At 33.5% G+C, this 16,275-nt stretch overlaps 1 protein-coding gene and 1 non-coding gene across 2 annotated transcripts in view; one reads left to right on the top strand and one right to left on the bottom strand.

Moving 5' to 3' along the window:
• The window catches only part of LOC143917624 (agrin-like), a 427,846-nt gene that overhangs the window by 58,131 nt on the left and 353,440 nt on the right, over positions 1–16,275 (bottom strand). The window lies entirely within an intron of this gene.
• Positions 15,067–15,138, top strand: TRNAH-GUG (transfer RNA histidin (anticodon GUG)). Its single transcript has one exon. It is a non-coding gene; the product is annotated as a tRNA-His (tRNA).

Genomic DNA, 16,275 nt, shown 5'->3' with positions numbered 1-16,275 from the left:
TTAATGATTTAATGTTACGTTGAAGCTAAATATGTGTACATACAATGTATTATATTTATCGATATAAAAAAAATGCATATATACAGCCAACAGTATATGTACATATGTATGTAGCTTGATTGTTGAGTTCATGCTAACTCAACCGAGAGAATCCCGTGTTTAAGATCTGGGTTGGTCTCGATTGAAAATAATTTATTTCGAGTATTTCTGCTGTGCTGTTGGTCAAACTTAGATATTTTTTAATCCAAGTTCACCGTTTTCTGCTAGAGTTTGCTAATTTATCTGTATAATTTTCATTGTTGAAATAGCTCGTCATTAAATTGGCAAAACCATCCTACCTACTATTTGTCACCACTATTTGAAAATGATAAATTCATAATCTACAAATTTAATACCATAGGTGTCACTCAAAGGGTAAAAAAGCCGTGCTGGCATCATGGTAAAATATAAGTTTATTTTAAAATAAAAACAAGAAAGGTAAAGCAACAAATGTGTATGTTGTTATATTGAAGCTATACGCTATACAATTTATGGGATAAGATCGAATTCTATTTACATCCCGATATATTTTAAGGAGCCGTCGTTTTTCGAAAGATATATATTTTCCTCTTGATGGATATAAGTTAAGTTAATGACTCGTGCCACATTTCGAATAATGGAATTCTAGCCTCTAAAACTGTACCGCTGTCGATTTTCACAAGCGGCCTCCATCGGACCGATGCAAATAGGGGCCGCAGGAGTTTTCCCACCCCACCCTTACCACCCCTGCAAAACGTATGAAATATTAAAGCTCGAGCTGTAAACGGGCCGAAAAGCGGCGCTCGCGGCCGTTTTTCGAAAACGTATGAAATATTAAAAGCCGTTAAAGCGACTCGTCGGAATTTACGATCAATTCTGGCTTAAATTGGGTAAAAATTTTCATATCCTCGCCAAGTAAGGGTGCATCGGGGAAGGGTGTGGAGGAGACCGGACGCGGCACTTTATTAAATTTTCGGATTATTGAACCGGAGCACAGTCCTCCATCCCCTACTTCACTACCCCCAAACCTCCATTTTACCTATCCGGCGTGCGGATAGAACTAGCATGTGTCGCACGAACCAACCCCTAACCTAATATTTAATGCTAGGAGCACGTGAGCTTTAACGCCGGTAATGCAATCGATACATCGCGGTCTACGTACCCCATCGGAAAGGATTTCTTTATTTACGATTCTTTATTTATGTACCTTTCATTTCGCAAAGAAACACTCTTAAATTTTATAAAAATAATTGAGTATATGTATTTGTACATAACTCAATTATCAATAAATATAGTATAGGTATTTGTATTTGGAATCCAAATAAAATCATTTTAATTTTGATATGAAAAGTATTTATGTAGATATCGTATTTTATTTTATTTTTTTATATACATACATACATAATATGTGCCATGACAGGAAATACCTCAAGAAACATATGATTAGATTAATATTTATATATAATCACAAAGTGTTTATACATAAAACATTTTTTTAAACATAACAGTACAATACAGCAGCGTGGACTAGTGGTTAGCATATATGCTTTCGAACATAGTGGGTCACGGGTTCGAGTCCCCCTGGTTACTGCTGGCCAGATATTGGTTTTTGACTCCAGCTCGATGGTTTGCTATCAGAGTTTGCCAATTTATCTGACATTCATTGGTTAACCTTTACCCATTTCTCTCAATTTTCAAGTTTTTAGAATCTGGAATTTCGCAGATTCTGAAATTTCTCCATAAATGTTTTATCGATGTTTTTACTTGGCCAGGAAGGCACATTGGAGTTTAATTGTTAGGTCTTCCTGGTATATATGTATGTATGTAAAAAAATGTAAAATAGAGACATCTATGGACAATCAACAAATTTTCGAGAAATATATTATGTGGGTAGCATTTATAAGATTGAACAAATTCGAGATGCCAATAACTTGAATTTACAGGAAACTGACGGGGAGGATACCGATTTATTGGATAACAGGAGACGGTCGATATGTTATTTTTAAATAACCAAGACCTTTCTACTGGTATGCAATAGCTCTACGAGTATATAATATAATATATCATATAAAATATTATAATAGCTCGTTTTATAATAAAGCATAATGTATACTCATATTTACGTAAGTTGTTTACATAGTACCTATCTAAACCTATATGTTATTTTATTATATAGGTATAGATATTTCCGATATGTTACGTATTTGCTCAGGGTGTTTTCTTGTATGTAAGCTATACGTACATACGTACCGGGTTTCTATTAAAAAGTCAATAACTTTGAAACCTTGAATGAGGGAGTTTATGAAAATACACAATAATGCACCGGAAAGTAGTCATGAGTAAATTTCTAATTACAATATTCCATAGAGTTTTATGGTATACTAAAGCAGTATATACAATAAATAACGAATATATACAATAAATAAATATATATATAAATAAAATAATATATATATATATATATATATATATATATATATATATATATACATATATATATATATATATATATATATATATATATATATATATATATATATATATATATATATATATATATATATATATATATATATATATATATATATGTATATATTCATATATTATACATATATAAATATATATGTATAATATTATACATATATTTCCGATTCAAAAATTCTTATTATGCCGTCTAAAAGGCTCCAGCTACCACGTAAGGGGAAATAAAGACCACCGAAATACACAAATTCAGTGCACTTTGTATAGAATTTTATTCCAGCATATTGGAAAGGCAAACCCTTGGGATTATTCGAATTCAGTGGTGCGTTGCACTCACACGTTTTGGGCGTTCGCGACCGGTCGGTTGCGGGGATAAAGATCGTGCGAGGCTTTGATTAATGGCATCGAACCATTCGGTCCTTCGAGGGTTGACTTTCCACCCACGACCATCTCTCCTCCCGACATCCCCTTACCGCGGAAAATAGGCGGAAGGCAGCGAGAAAACCGCACCGGAAGTGCGTCGACAAAGGGTCGATCGCCGCAGCGGCAGCTCGCGCGAACGCCGGGCACGCATAAACACGTCATAAGTCACAGGCGCGTTTTGAATATCAAAAACGCACTCTTGATTTATGATCACGTCCCGTCACTCTGTAGGAATGAAAAGAGTCGCGGAGGGGTAATGCATTATTCATGAGGCGATTCTGCGGAAAATGTCCCGCTTTCCCGGACCTGACTGGACCGGTTCGCGGCGAGCGTCTTTGATCAACCATGATCCGGATTCTTATTTATAATGATACGATGTAGACGCTATGATGTAAAACTCAATTAAAGCTACACATAAAATGTTGAAAATATCAATATTGATATTGTAATTTTTTTTAAAACGGGGCTAAATCTTATGATTTTCATATTATTGAATAAATTGTTTTTGATTTTAGCAATCTTTTAATTGAATCAATAGTATCTGAGTCGTTAAAATAGTTAAAAAAATTTGGATGTGACCAACCCTTGACCTTATCTATGCATTTGAGGAATATAAGAGGTCACAAAATAAAATTCGATATTGAACCGTACAGACACATTCACACATACATACATACATACTCGCAGCATTATGAAATACTAATAGTTATTTACGTACAGTTGCCTGCTTGGGCTAATATTTAATAAATATAAAAACACACATATATTCATTTTATTATGTACTAATGGTGCTACCCGGCTTCGCTCGGTTCCATTTTTTGACGATCTCTTCCCGCTTTAGTACGGATATAATAAAAGTAACTTAAAATGAAAATGCAGTCTAGTAGTGAGAATACCATCGAACCATGAAAAAAATCTTCATTTATTTTATAATTAAATTTATTTGAATCGAAAAAAAATATATATTATTTAACAAGCGACCATCTTTGACCAATCTAGCTAATCAGAAACAAAACTTTTTGGTTTTATATACATATAAGATTATGTAAAATTGACATCCTACCATGAAATCATCGATAAGGCATTTTAGTTAAAAGCCAAACAATTCGTTGTGAAATTTCATTTATATGAGCTCATACATATTATGTATAAGTATTTGAATTTGAAAGTATCCTGCATAAGGGAAAGTATTGATTTTGTAGGAAGTATTGACATAAAACTTTTCGTCTTCGTTGGCAAAAAAAGTCGACACGTGTGTGTACCTACATACCTTCTCGGGGTCTACTCCTCCCTTTTTGTCGAAAAACTAATTTAAGTTTTCATTTTTTTCAGACTTTCCACGTGGGAATATATACGAGAATAACAAACACACACACATATAATTACGTGCGTTTCAAGTAGCACGGGTAAACAATAGCCGGGGAAATTTGCAGAGTTTCGGTCCTGCGATGCGGCTGCTGGGAACGCGGAAATATTTCACAAAGTACCGCGCCGTTCGCCGATAGATCGGCCATTGAAGCCGGTAAGGGCCCGTAAATAGTTTCATAATGCTGAAATATTGGAGAAAGACGAAGAGAGAGCGGGGAGGGGAGTGGGAAACTACTTGAAACATTCCTACGGAACCTAGAGGGGGCTACGAAACCGAGCGACGCTCGTAAAGCAGACTTAACCGGAAGCGGAAACCGGGACAAGCGCCGAGGAAGCCCAATGTTGGGTCACACGCGATTTGGGACCTGCAATCTGGGCACGGGAAAATGCACTTGCACCGTGCACTCATATGCGATAAATCCGCAAAAGCTGCGTTGTAAAATGTAGCATTTGTACAGCAAGTACATTCCATGTACCATTTTAATATACATACACAGTAACCTAACATACATCGTAGTTTATTCTAATATAAACAACTCGAAATAAATGAATGCTTCACCTGTATGGAATGACGCCTCGAATACTAACCTTTCCAAGCTCCAAATAATACAAAATAAATCCTTAAAAATAATTTATAATACATCCATATATACTAACTTGAAAAAACTGCATGCCATAAATAATATTTTGTTTGTTGCAGACATTACTAACAAACTAACCAGTAGATTCTATGACAGAATCACTAATAACCATACTAACACACTTGTGAAGAGTATCGGTGATTAAAAACAATTTGTCTATACCCTTCTGGTATAAACACAGATTACCTAAACATAATTTGCTTTAGGTCATCGACTTTAGAGAGTCTTTAATTAATATTATGTATTAGATGTATTATGAGCATTTATAAGAATTGTAAATAGGTTTTTGAGCTCTTTTTCCTATTATACTGTACATTAACATTAGAGTAATATAATACTAAGATTCCTAACCAAATTAAATTAAAATTGTAAAATAGAAAATGATCAGTAGATCAGTAGCTATTAAAATAGATATAAGATGTATTGTGAACATAATTTCGTAATAATAAAAAGCATTTAAAAATCAAAATCAGTAATATAATATATATGTACATATATACCAAACACATTTATTTGCATATTATTTTATAAATGCGCTTTTAGCCAGAAGAATAGACTAGTGGTTAGCATATAATGCTTCGAACAGGGTGGTCACGGGTTCAAATCCCACTGGTTTCTGTTGGCCAGATATTGGATTTGTGACTCCAGGTCAAGCATTTCCTATCAGAGTTTGCCAATTTATCTGATTTTCAATGAAACGGTTCCAAAAAATTGGTAACCTTACCCATTTTCTTGCAAATTTCGAATTTCGATGAATTGTATTAAATGATTGAAAAATTGATATTTGTATTTGTTTTATATAATACTAACAATACTTTGTACAATTTTTGATAATAGATATCGTATTTAATAAAAAAAATAATACATGGGTGCATACCTGTAAAATAAATAAATAAATGTAACTTATACGTTTGATCCCTTTGTAATGCCACTGTAGTACGATATACATACATATGTTTACATCGTATTGAATAGAAAATGACAAATTTTCTATGGAAGAAGTGCTAATTTGCAATTCAATTATTTTTCATATGATTTAAAATCAATTTTTTTGAAACAGAATTATTTCAAAACTGAAATACCATATTGAGGATAGTAAAAATATAATTTAACCTCTTCCAGTAGGGTTTTTATGTGGGAAAATGAATGCAGAAAGAACTGGGTGCGCGTTGCAACTTCATCCGAGAACGGCTCAAAGGAGATGAAACTATGCACGGGACCGTTATGCTAATATCGTGAACACCGACCAACCATTGTATTGATGTTAATGAAATTTCGTTCCAAAATACTTCAACGAGGGATGGAAGTCGAGGGTAGTTATAAATTGTAACCGAGGCATTTGCACAACACTTCGCACAACCATTACGCCATACCTTTCATCGAAACACGTTCCTTGACTATACAATATTCGCACGCGTAGAGCGATTCATCATCCCGCCTGAAACGGATATATTTTCACTCACAATAAAATTATGCAGAGGTTTCCGTGCTTTCGTATAACCTTATAAGCTTGTTATTTAATATTATTATTATTTTAATATTTATTTTGAATTGGGAAAACAGACCGGACTCGTTCGCCTCCAGCGGCGGCCTCATTGCCTGGTTAGAAAAACAGCAAACGTGGAAAATTACCGAAAAAAAAGTGCATTTAAATTTCAGCGGCATTTTCAGCCGACGATTCTAATGAAATTGTACGCTGGCAGCGGTCGCAAACCAGACGTTGCGACGTTCCAACCGTAAAATTTACAATTAACGTTTATTTTATTGTAATAGCATTCGGAAAAAAGTGTACACGCGAAACTTAACAAATAAATTAAAAATATCATAAATATTTTAATATTAAAAAACGTCGTTCACTTTAATGCAACTTCAACTACAATTATTACTATAATCCTCAATCATAATATTGAAATCGAGCTGAAAGGAGAGTATTATATTATGCACATGTACACAAAACGATCCATCATGCTTTCAAATGTTAATTGTGTTATTAATATCATCAATCAAACATAGACGTAAAAATACGTTCTATGTATGTATGCATATTAAACAACACAATACAATATAGTTCACACTAAAAATATCAGGTATGGGGCAACGTACGGTAAAAGTTAAACTAACAAAATCCATTTGATATGATTCATATTTTTTCAAATTGTATAAACAAAGGCTTATAACAATTGAGTACATTTTATACAAGTAGTATGTACGTGTACGAATAGACACATTTGTTTCAACCTTAAAAAACAAAAGCGATTTAATACTCGAAAATATTTTTATTTTATTTTAAAAAGCCTATTCATTTTATTTTATTTTAAAAAACCTAACAGGTAAACCCCAACTAACAGCGCCTTCCTAGCCAATTACATACATTACAGCATTTTTTTAATTACATAAATCGCCGAAAGTTTCAATATGCCGAAAAACACGAAATTAACAATTAATTTATTAATGAATCAATCCACACAGACATCTATGGATTTAGACTTGTACATAATTTTTTACATATTGTAAATAAACCAAATTCAGATATTTGTGACATGGTGGATAGGATATTTTTTTCCAATTTGATGGAGGAACCGTTTCAACAATTAAATCAGATAAATTGGCAAACTCTGATAGGAAACAATCGACATGGAGTTACAAATATCCTGAGTCTGACCAGTGCTAAATATAAACGTAGCCACATAAACGAAATGAACAGTATTCATCTATCTGTAATATGAAGTAGTAATTAAAATTATATCAAGGATCAAATATGAAATATAATTATGTATATATTTTAAAACAAATCATTCGGACTTTTAAATAGGAAGTTTATTTTAAATTCAAAGAAATTTCGCTCCGAGTTATAAGGCAATATAATTTTTTTATGAAAGTGCAACGAAACGATTATAGTGTGCATTTTAAACTGGGGCCAGCCGTTCCTAATTGGACGCACAATTAGTGCACGGTCCATTATCTCGGCAAAGTCTGTACTAGCACACTTTCAGCGAAAGCCAGTCCTCAGCCAAAGCCAGTTCACTGTTTTAAAACGGCATTGGACTTCATGGTTGGGAAGAAAATGAGCTTTTTTTGCGGTCAGTTGCCAAAAAAAAAAAAGTAAAAAACAGTAGCCTTAGGAAAAGCTCTAGGCGAAAATTAATTCAGATGCGATTCGGTCATCAGTGATTCTGTTGTATAGGTATAATATGTATATATGTATGTATGTACATATGTACAAAAAATATTGGGTATACATTGACTAATATATGTTGTAAATAAATTTATGTATATAGAGATAAATAAGGAATAAAGTGTATTCAGAAAATAAGGAATACCAAAAGCCACTTATCTATTGTCGCAACCGGTGTTGATGTCACGTCGACCTGCATTTTTCAGCATTATGAAACAGCTCGTTAAGTCCACCATTAGGGCATCAAGTGAAACATGACGAAAGCTCTCCGAGTATATACACACATATAAATACATATTAATTTAGAAAGCATCATATTTCATTTCGGCCAGCGCAGCGGGAGCGTCGGCAGTTAAAAAAAAAAAAAAAGAACCACCAACATATCCGCGCCTATCAAATTAATGTTCTGCAAAAAACGAAACCGTGTACCGGACGAAATTTATGCGCGAAAAACTGACACGTTATTGTGCGCGATTTTTTTACAGAAAAAAACAACTGAAAAAAAAATCGCAATGAAAAAATCGTACGCATGTTTGTTTTGTAGGGCGTCTCTTTTTTGGTACAACGCGCAACAGTTGGAATTTGTATAATGAAAATAAGAAGCGTCGGAATGAATTCGAATAACTGATGCTATTTAATTTAAGGAAAAAAACTCGTCAAATAAAACGGACATTGTTTTTTTTTTATAATTCAAATAGAACGTGCATTTGAGAGTCTAGTAATTACATTTAAAGGCAGTTCACTCCTCTTCTTATTTACGCATCATCATGGTACTTTCAATAACTTATTTTATTAATAAGAATCGAACGTATGTACATTGAATATACTCTAAAATTGTGTAATTCTGTTGATTGTGAAAAGCATTTACAATTGACCGTGTAAAAAATAATTATTACGACCAACGTTTTACTTAAATTTAGTATACTCAAAAGAAGAAAGAAAACCACTACTAAAGGTAACAATAAAGAAAGTGAAAAAAATCATTGTTTTCTTATTAGTACGAATAATTCGAAAGTTCTTACGATAGACTTGGTGAAATATCGATGAGACTTGCTTATCTAATATTCATTTATCAATATGTCAAAGGTCGTGTATAGATCTTCGTCATTACACGTGCTATTGAATTCTTGTACGTTTTTTTTTGCAAAAAAAAATCGTTTTTGATCGTATGAATGTCATATTATGTCGCGATATCATTTTTTCCGTAGACATTATGTCGCGTTGAAGTTTTGTCCGTAGACATTATGTCGCGTTAACATTTTCTCGGGGACGTTATGGCGTTCAGCGTTTCGTCCGGGGATGTTTCGTCGGGGATCTATTTAAAACAGCCACTTCCTGTATCTTATGTTATGAGGAATTTCTCCAGTATTTAACCTTACTTTCTCTTTCTTGGGTTTTTTATTATTTTTAATAAATACGAAATTGTCCTTTTTTTACGTAAATCAGTGTTTTGGGAAAAATTGTTTAGTAGCATTGTTTTTATCGTTTCCGTTTTTGTTTTCTTTTTTTAATCTAGTGCAACTAATTTAATTAAAAAATTCCAAAAATACGGGAATTGGGTGATGGGAACAAAGCTCAGTTTATTTTAAAAATATAAAAATTCCAAATAACTTAAATTATCACGAAGTGCGGTCCAAATGACATGAAAAGGATATAGTGGTTCTATAAAAATCGATCAAAAACGACAAGAATAAGGAAAAGAACACCGTGTCAAGATTTTATTAATTTTAACGACCATGTCTTTAAAAAAGCAAAAAAAAAAATCTTTTGAGCTAGCTGGAGAAATGAAAAGGGTATGAAATTAAAAACTGTCTAAGAAAACCGTAAGAAGACATCTATCAGTCTATCAGAAAATGTCAAACCAGTCACTATCTCGAGGTCAAAATTTTTTACATGATCACAAAACTTTATATATTGTTGCTACATATGTACATATATAAATTAAAGTATATACGAAGGTATACTTGGAACAATTAAAAAATAAATTGAAAAAACATTGCCTTTGATCAAAATTGGATTTAAAAGGTTTAAAAACTAAGGGTAACGATATGTATGTAATCTGATCAATCAGGGTAGATCTCCATAGCTCGTTAGTGGAAAATATCTTTGACGAGAGTCAACAATGACCCGACCATATCTGATTGTCGCTTTCCGTTTCTAAATTTTCGCCTCGTATTCGAAGCGAGATTAAGGTGGGGGGGGGGGGGTGAGGAATAGGGACCGAAATAAGAAGAGGAGGGGAACCACCGGCGTGTTTGTCGTTTCCTCTTCCGGTCGTCCGGATGAAAAGTTACTCATAATTAAAATATCGGGGAGAGGAGCAGCTGCACGCGGCGATAATAAGGAATGAGGGAGGACGAAACCCTCCAAACCCTCCACTGATGAATATGCGCGAGTCCCACTCTGTGCTGAAAACCCCATCCCCAAATCTGGAACATCTAATTACGTCGAAGTGCCTCTCCATCCTTCCTCCTCCCCTCTCCGTTCAAATTGACACTTTCAAAGGTGCACCTCACGCTGAGCTTTTCATCATGGAAAAATCGTCAAGTCGAATCGCCATTACTAGATGGGTTTATCATTCCATTTTGCTTCATTTTTTTTTTCTTACTCATTATATTTCGATTCAAAGGAGTCGTGTCACCTGGTTGGTTGAATTGTCGACGAAAAATTTCCAAAAAGCGGAAATAATTAAATGTTTCTAGATGGGTCCATTTGTGAAAGGGGTTTAAGAGCATGAATTTAAATTTCGAGGATTATTTATAACGGATGGCTAATCACTTTCAGCTTATTTTATAACTGGGAATTGACTCGTGACAGCTTATTCAAAATCTAAAAGTCAATTATGAACCATATACCTAACACTAGAAAATATATTTAATATTATTTCGAAAAATATTATATACATATATGTACATATGTACACATATGTACATATTTCTTCATATATCCATATATATATATATATATATATATATATATATATATATATATATATATATATATATATATATATATATATATTTCCGTATATATATAACGGAGAATCTACGTACGTACATATGTACATACATATGCATATATAAAACAACCCAGGTCTAGACAATTTAAATCGCAATATTCACATTATTAAAAATTTATGTGTACAATACAGAAGGTATATTTTCTCACAAAGTACCGAGACCTTACATCGTCTATCTCTAGTTTTAAAACAGTTCAAAAAGAATACCAATGTAGTATGGAGGGTGAAATAGAGAGATTTTATTCAAACTTTAACGTGTGCGGAACGTGGAACGTCAGCTGTGCGCGTAGAAAAATAGCAGAGGTACGCTACGAAAAAGAAGAATATACACACATATATAAAGCGAAACAGGGCAAATTTAAATAACAAAAAAAAGGAATGAGCGAATTTCCGAGGTTGAAATATGTGAGTTTCCAATATTGCTCAGTCAGTGACGCGCGCGCGCTGTGGCAGCGGCGGAGCGCTACGGGTTTATTAAATAAAGTTGTCGGAAGGGGGCGAAGCCGAGGGGCTTTGCACCCCCCCCCACCCCTTGTCGGGGGATGGAAAAACTCCGAGGGGGTTTTCCGGCTTGTGTCGGTGAGAAAACCGGCTTTTTTCGAGCCATTAATTTCGCCGGATTTCTCGCACTGACACGCGCACGCACGCGCCAAAACTGAATTTCGCGCCGTCTCGGTTATAAACAATAATAGTAAATCATTTTACACTTTTGCTGCCCAGCAAACACACCCAAACTTGCTCGAGACTCTGGTCGCACTGTTTTTTTTTGACCTTTGAATGTGCGAAAATAATACCTCTATTTTGTGGGAAAATATTTAAAATAAAATAATCCCTCGACTATCTTCTGACATACATATTTACATATTTATAATGACATATTCTACCGTAGCGAAATTTGGATTTCTAAATTTTAATTTAAAAATAAAAATGAATTGCAGAAGTACCTATGTCGAATTAAATATATATTATTGTATAAAATATTATTATACTTTTGTATATTACCGAGGCGTTTGTCAGAAAAAGTCAGGTACTGAGAAAAATGACATACTTGATATATACATAATACCCTTTACTGACAAACATTATCATCTGTCAAAAATAAGTCACTGGAGAAATATGCTCTTAAGTAGTTGTACGTTGTCGTTTGTAGGAAAAAAAATAATTGCTCGACTGAAAAATGATTTTTTAAATAAGAAATTAGTTTCATTTGCCAACGAAAATGTTTTAAAATGTGGTCTCCAAAATTGTTTATTAAAATAGTGTATATCAAAAGTAAAATTATATTGCTAAAAACCGATGTATGTCAGAATCTTAAAAATTGCACTTATTTAGGTCATTTTTCCCAACGGTATTCTTATATTTTTAATTTATATTTTACAATTAAACGATAACGAGCTTTATCACTGAGCGATTTAATTTAATTTTTATTTAATACCTAGAATGTTTTAAATGCTTAGATTCAAATCTCAGGAGAACTTTATATGTAGAAACTTATTGTTAAGTAATGTGATTACATATACGATTATACGATTACATATACATACATATATGTACATATGTTTAACAGTATGATTTTACAAAATTTACAAAAATGAATTTTTAATGTTTTTTTTTCTTTATTTTTATAAAAGGGTTGTCCATGAGCGACAGCCATGGTATTACATTTGTACATATGTAAATTTATAGATTATAAATTTGAAATCATATTTAAAAAGTGGCGACAAATGGATGACTTTGCTAATTTGATGAGGAACCGTTTCAATAATGAAATCAGATAAATTGGCAATCTCAGATAGAAAAGGATTAGCCTGGAATCACAAATATTCAAGTCTGACAGCATCACTGCAGAAATACTCTCTTCGATACAGGTCTACACAGCGCTGAAGCCCGAGAACCTCTTGGTTGTTAGCTTTAACCAAACCATGGAGCTATACTACTGGCATATTTTAATTTAATTTAATTTTATCATATATGAAAAATATTTCAAATAGTTGAAAGCAATTGAAAATTTTTACGGAAAATCATTGCATTTTAAAATCCTTCTGAAATTCACACGATTATGTAATCTGAAAATTTATTATTAATTGATTGATATTGAAAAAAGGTGATTGAAATATTCTTATATATGTATGTAAAAGCCACTTACATTTTTATGACTCTTAATGGATGCGAACGAAACTCGATACACTCCACATCCATTACATGGATTAAGTCAAGAATGAATAACCAAAGTGGACTTATTATGAGAAAGCACCATATTGATAAATAGTCTTCGAACAAATTGAATGTGATCATTCGCGGAAAGAAACATAAGAACGTAGGTAAATGGAAAAATTTGCATTAGGATATGCACTACCTATATATTAATACTACGGAAATGGCCATACATTTGTGAACGGCGTATGATGAAAGGGGACTCGCGTTGCGTATCGCAATGATTTTTCTTCATTTTCGAACGGAATTTTCTAGGCGCATTTGGACCGTGGCACGGGGTAAATTGTTCCTATTTATTAAAACAGATACAAATGAAGATTTATGACGTACATTTTCCTTCATCGACGCAAAGCTAACGGGTGCGAATAACGATGACAAACGTGCGACACGATTTGGCGTTGCCTCGAAAAAGCGTTCATTATGTCGCCGAGCACTTTCGCCGTGACAGATTGGCACAAAAACTTCGCACCACCCTGGGTATTAAATTTACACAAGAATTGTTGTAATTTTAAGGTTACGCTCGCAGAAATTCTGCCCATTGTTTTCGAGCCAGGAGCGAGTAAGTAAATTTTTACCGCCTCGGGGTCGAGACCTTAAAAGGATACGTTAAGGGGGGCTTGGGTTAATGTGAGCGAAGGTAGTTTATTTAATAACATGGCTCCAAACCACCCCCTTGCTTCACTTACGATGAGGTCGTACGTAATATATTCCAACGGTGAAAAATGCTTTGAATGTCGCACGATAAAATACAAAGCGTGATATTAAGCGAATGAAAAAGTTGGCCATCTAACTACATTGTATGAGAACTTCCTTGGAACATATCTCCTTATTATAGCTTTAATGAAATTGATATTCCAAAGGAAGCATTTTTCTTAAAAAATGATGGCCATGTATGTTAGGTCTCATTCCTTTTTTGAACCTGTAAATTTTATAGGTTCAAATTATAGGAGCACTAGCTGTATTATCCGGCTTCGCTCGGTATTTGTAATATAAACCTATTTTTTTAAACATTTTATTAAATTTATTTGAATAGTTCAATTTTATATAAATTTATTTGAATACTCATTTGTTTTTTTTATTATTTGACTGTCACGAACAAACAAACATATAGTAAGTCTCTTATAAAAAATTATATGTATACGAAATCATATGTATACCAGAATCCGACGCCTGTACCTTCCATGGTTGTGCCCGCTAGGGCTTCGCCCGCGGAGGCTTTGTTCCCTAGGGCTCCGCCCCCTAGGATTTCACCCCCGGTGCGAAGGCGGCTTCACCCTCGGCGCCTTTGCCCCCGGGGACTTCAAATCCTTTGAATCGAAAAAAATCGAATTATTTGTTCGATGACGTCAGGGATTTACGACCCAACGAACGAAGGTCACATACATACATACAAAGTCTCTTTCCAAATTATATATTAGATTATCCTAGTCCATATGTATATGTATATATGTGTAGTAAATTTTCAATGCAATAAAACTTCAATATCAATAAAGGAGGTATGTAAAAATATTAAAATAAAGTGTTTTTTTTTTATTTATTATTGCTATAATTATATGTATATATCGGTAACAAAAAAAATACTTGACACACCTTTCTTTCATAAAAAAAAGCGGAAAAGTAACCGGAGCAAGGTCGCGGTAAAAGTGAAAGTGTACCGGAACGCAGTCAACCAACCGCGAAGTGAGATAAAACCAGATCACAAATAACTGCATTCAACAGTTCCGATAGCCGTGATCGTCTAGTGGTTAGGACCCTACGTTGTGGCCGTAGTAACCCAGGTTCGACTCCTGGTCACGGCAGTGCTGACCCACTGTCCCGGCGGAGCTTTTTTTGAACTTTATCATCGTACTTATATTTAATTTCTTCCTGGTTATTAGAAAAAACAGTAGCAAAACTTTGACCAGGCTTAAGTAGATGATCTGTTATTGTGTATACCACTTTTGTAATCACGGGCGTATACAGGATTGTAAGGGTTGTCCAGCCGAGAAAATAACACCGCATGAGAGTTTTTAAATTCTAGGGCCTATTTTGCTTATTTTTTGCTGATGACTGATAGGAAAAGTTAATTCAGGATTTCATTTTTTATAATTAAATTAATATATTTTAAAATTAAATGAATATTTTTAAATGAATTTAAATTAAATGAATAATGAATAATGAATAAAATTAAATGAATATTAAATGAATATTAAATTAATATTTTTTATAGTTAATTTTTTTTTTAATTAAATTAATATATTTTTGAAATACATCTTACTGCTGGGAAACTTTTCTACACCATATATGTACATATATACCAGGAAGGCTTGACATGAAGACCCCAATGCGCCTTCGTGGACAATTAATTACAAACAATGCAGCATTATATTATTACTTAAATCACCGTATTTCCAGAAGCTGAAGAACACGAACTAACAATTAATTAATTACAGAATTAATCCATTGAGACATCTATGGATTTTAGATTTGGACAATTTTTTTACAAATTGTACATACAATAAATACAGAAGATTTGTGACAACAATGATCATATAAAATTGGCACACTTTGATAAGAAACGGTCGATTTGGAGTCACAAATAACCCCAAATCTAACCGGCAGTATAGCGGATCGAACCCACTGATCACTTGGTGCTAATCATACACGCTATCATTAAGCCATACTGCTGGCATATGTAAGATCAGGATGCAAGGGTGCTAAACGATACACCTGGATTAGATTAGACAGTGTTTTATTGTACGTCTTTACATAGGCCTATCATAGGGCAAGTGTTCATCAGATAGTTTCCTAGCACTAAGTAAATTCAATGACTTGGGACGGATTTCGGTGTCGTTCTCGGGATTCCCGGGATCCCGGGACATATGATGTAAAAAAATATTAATTTAATTTAATTTTTTTTTTAATAATATAAAATTTATTTACAAAGTAAATAATAA

This window comes from Arctopsyche grandis, chromosome 10 (genome assembly GCF_051622035.1).
Source record: "Arctopsyche grandis isolate Sample6627 chromosome 10, ASM5162203v2, whole genome shotgun sequence".
NCBI lineage: Eukaryota > Metazoa > Arthropoda > Insecta > Trichoptera > Hydropsychidae > Arctopsyche > Arctopsyche grandis.
Note: the sequence above shows the minus strand (reverse complement) of the source record. Positions and strands in the feature narration are given on the sequence as shown.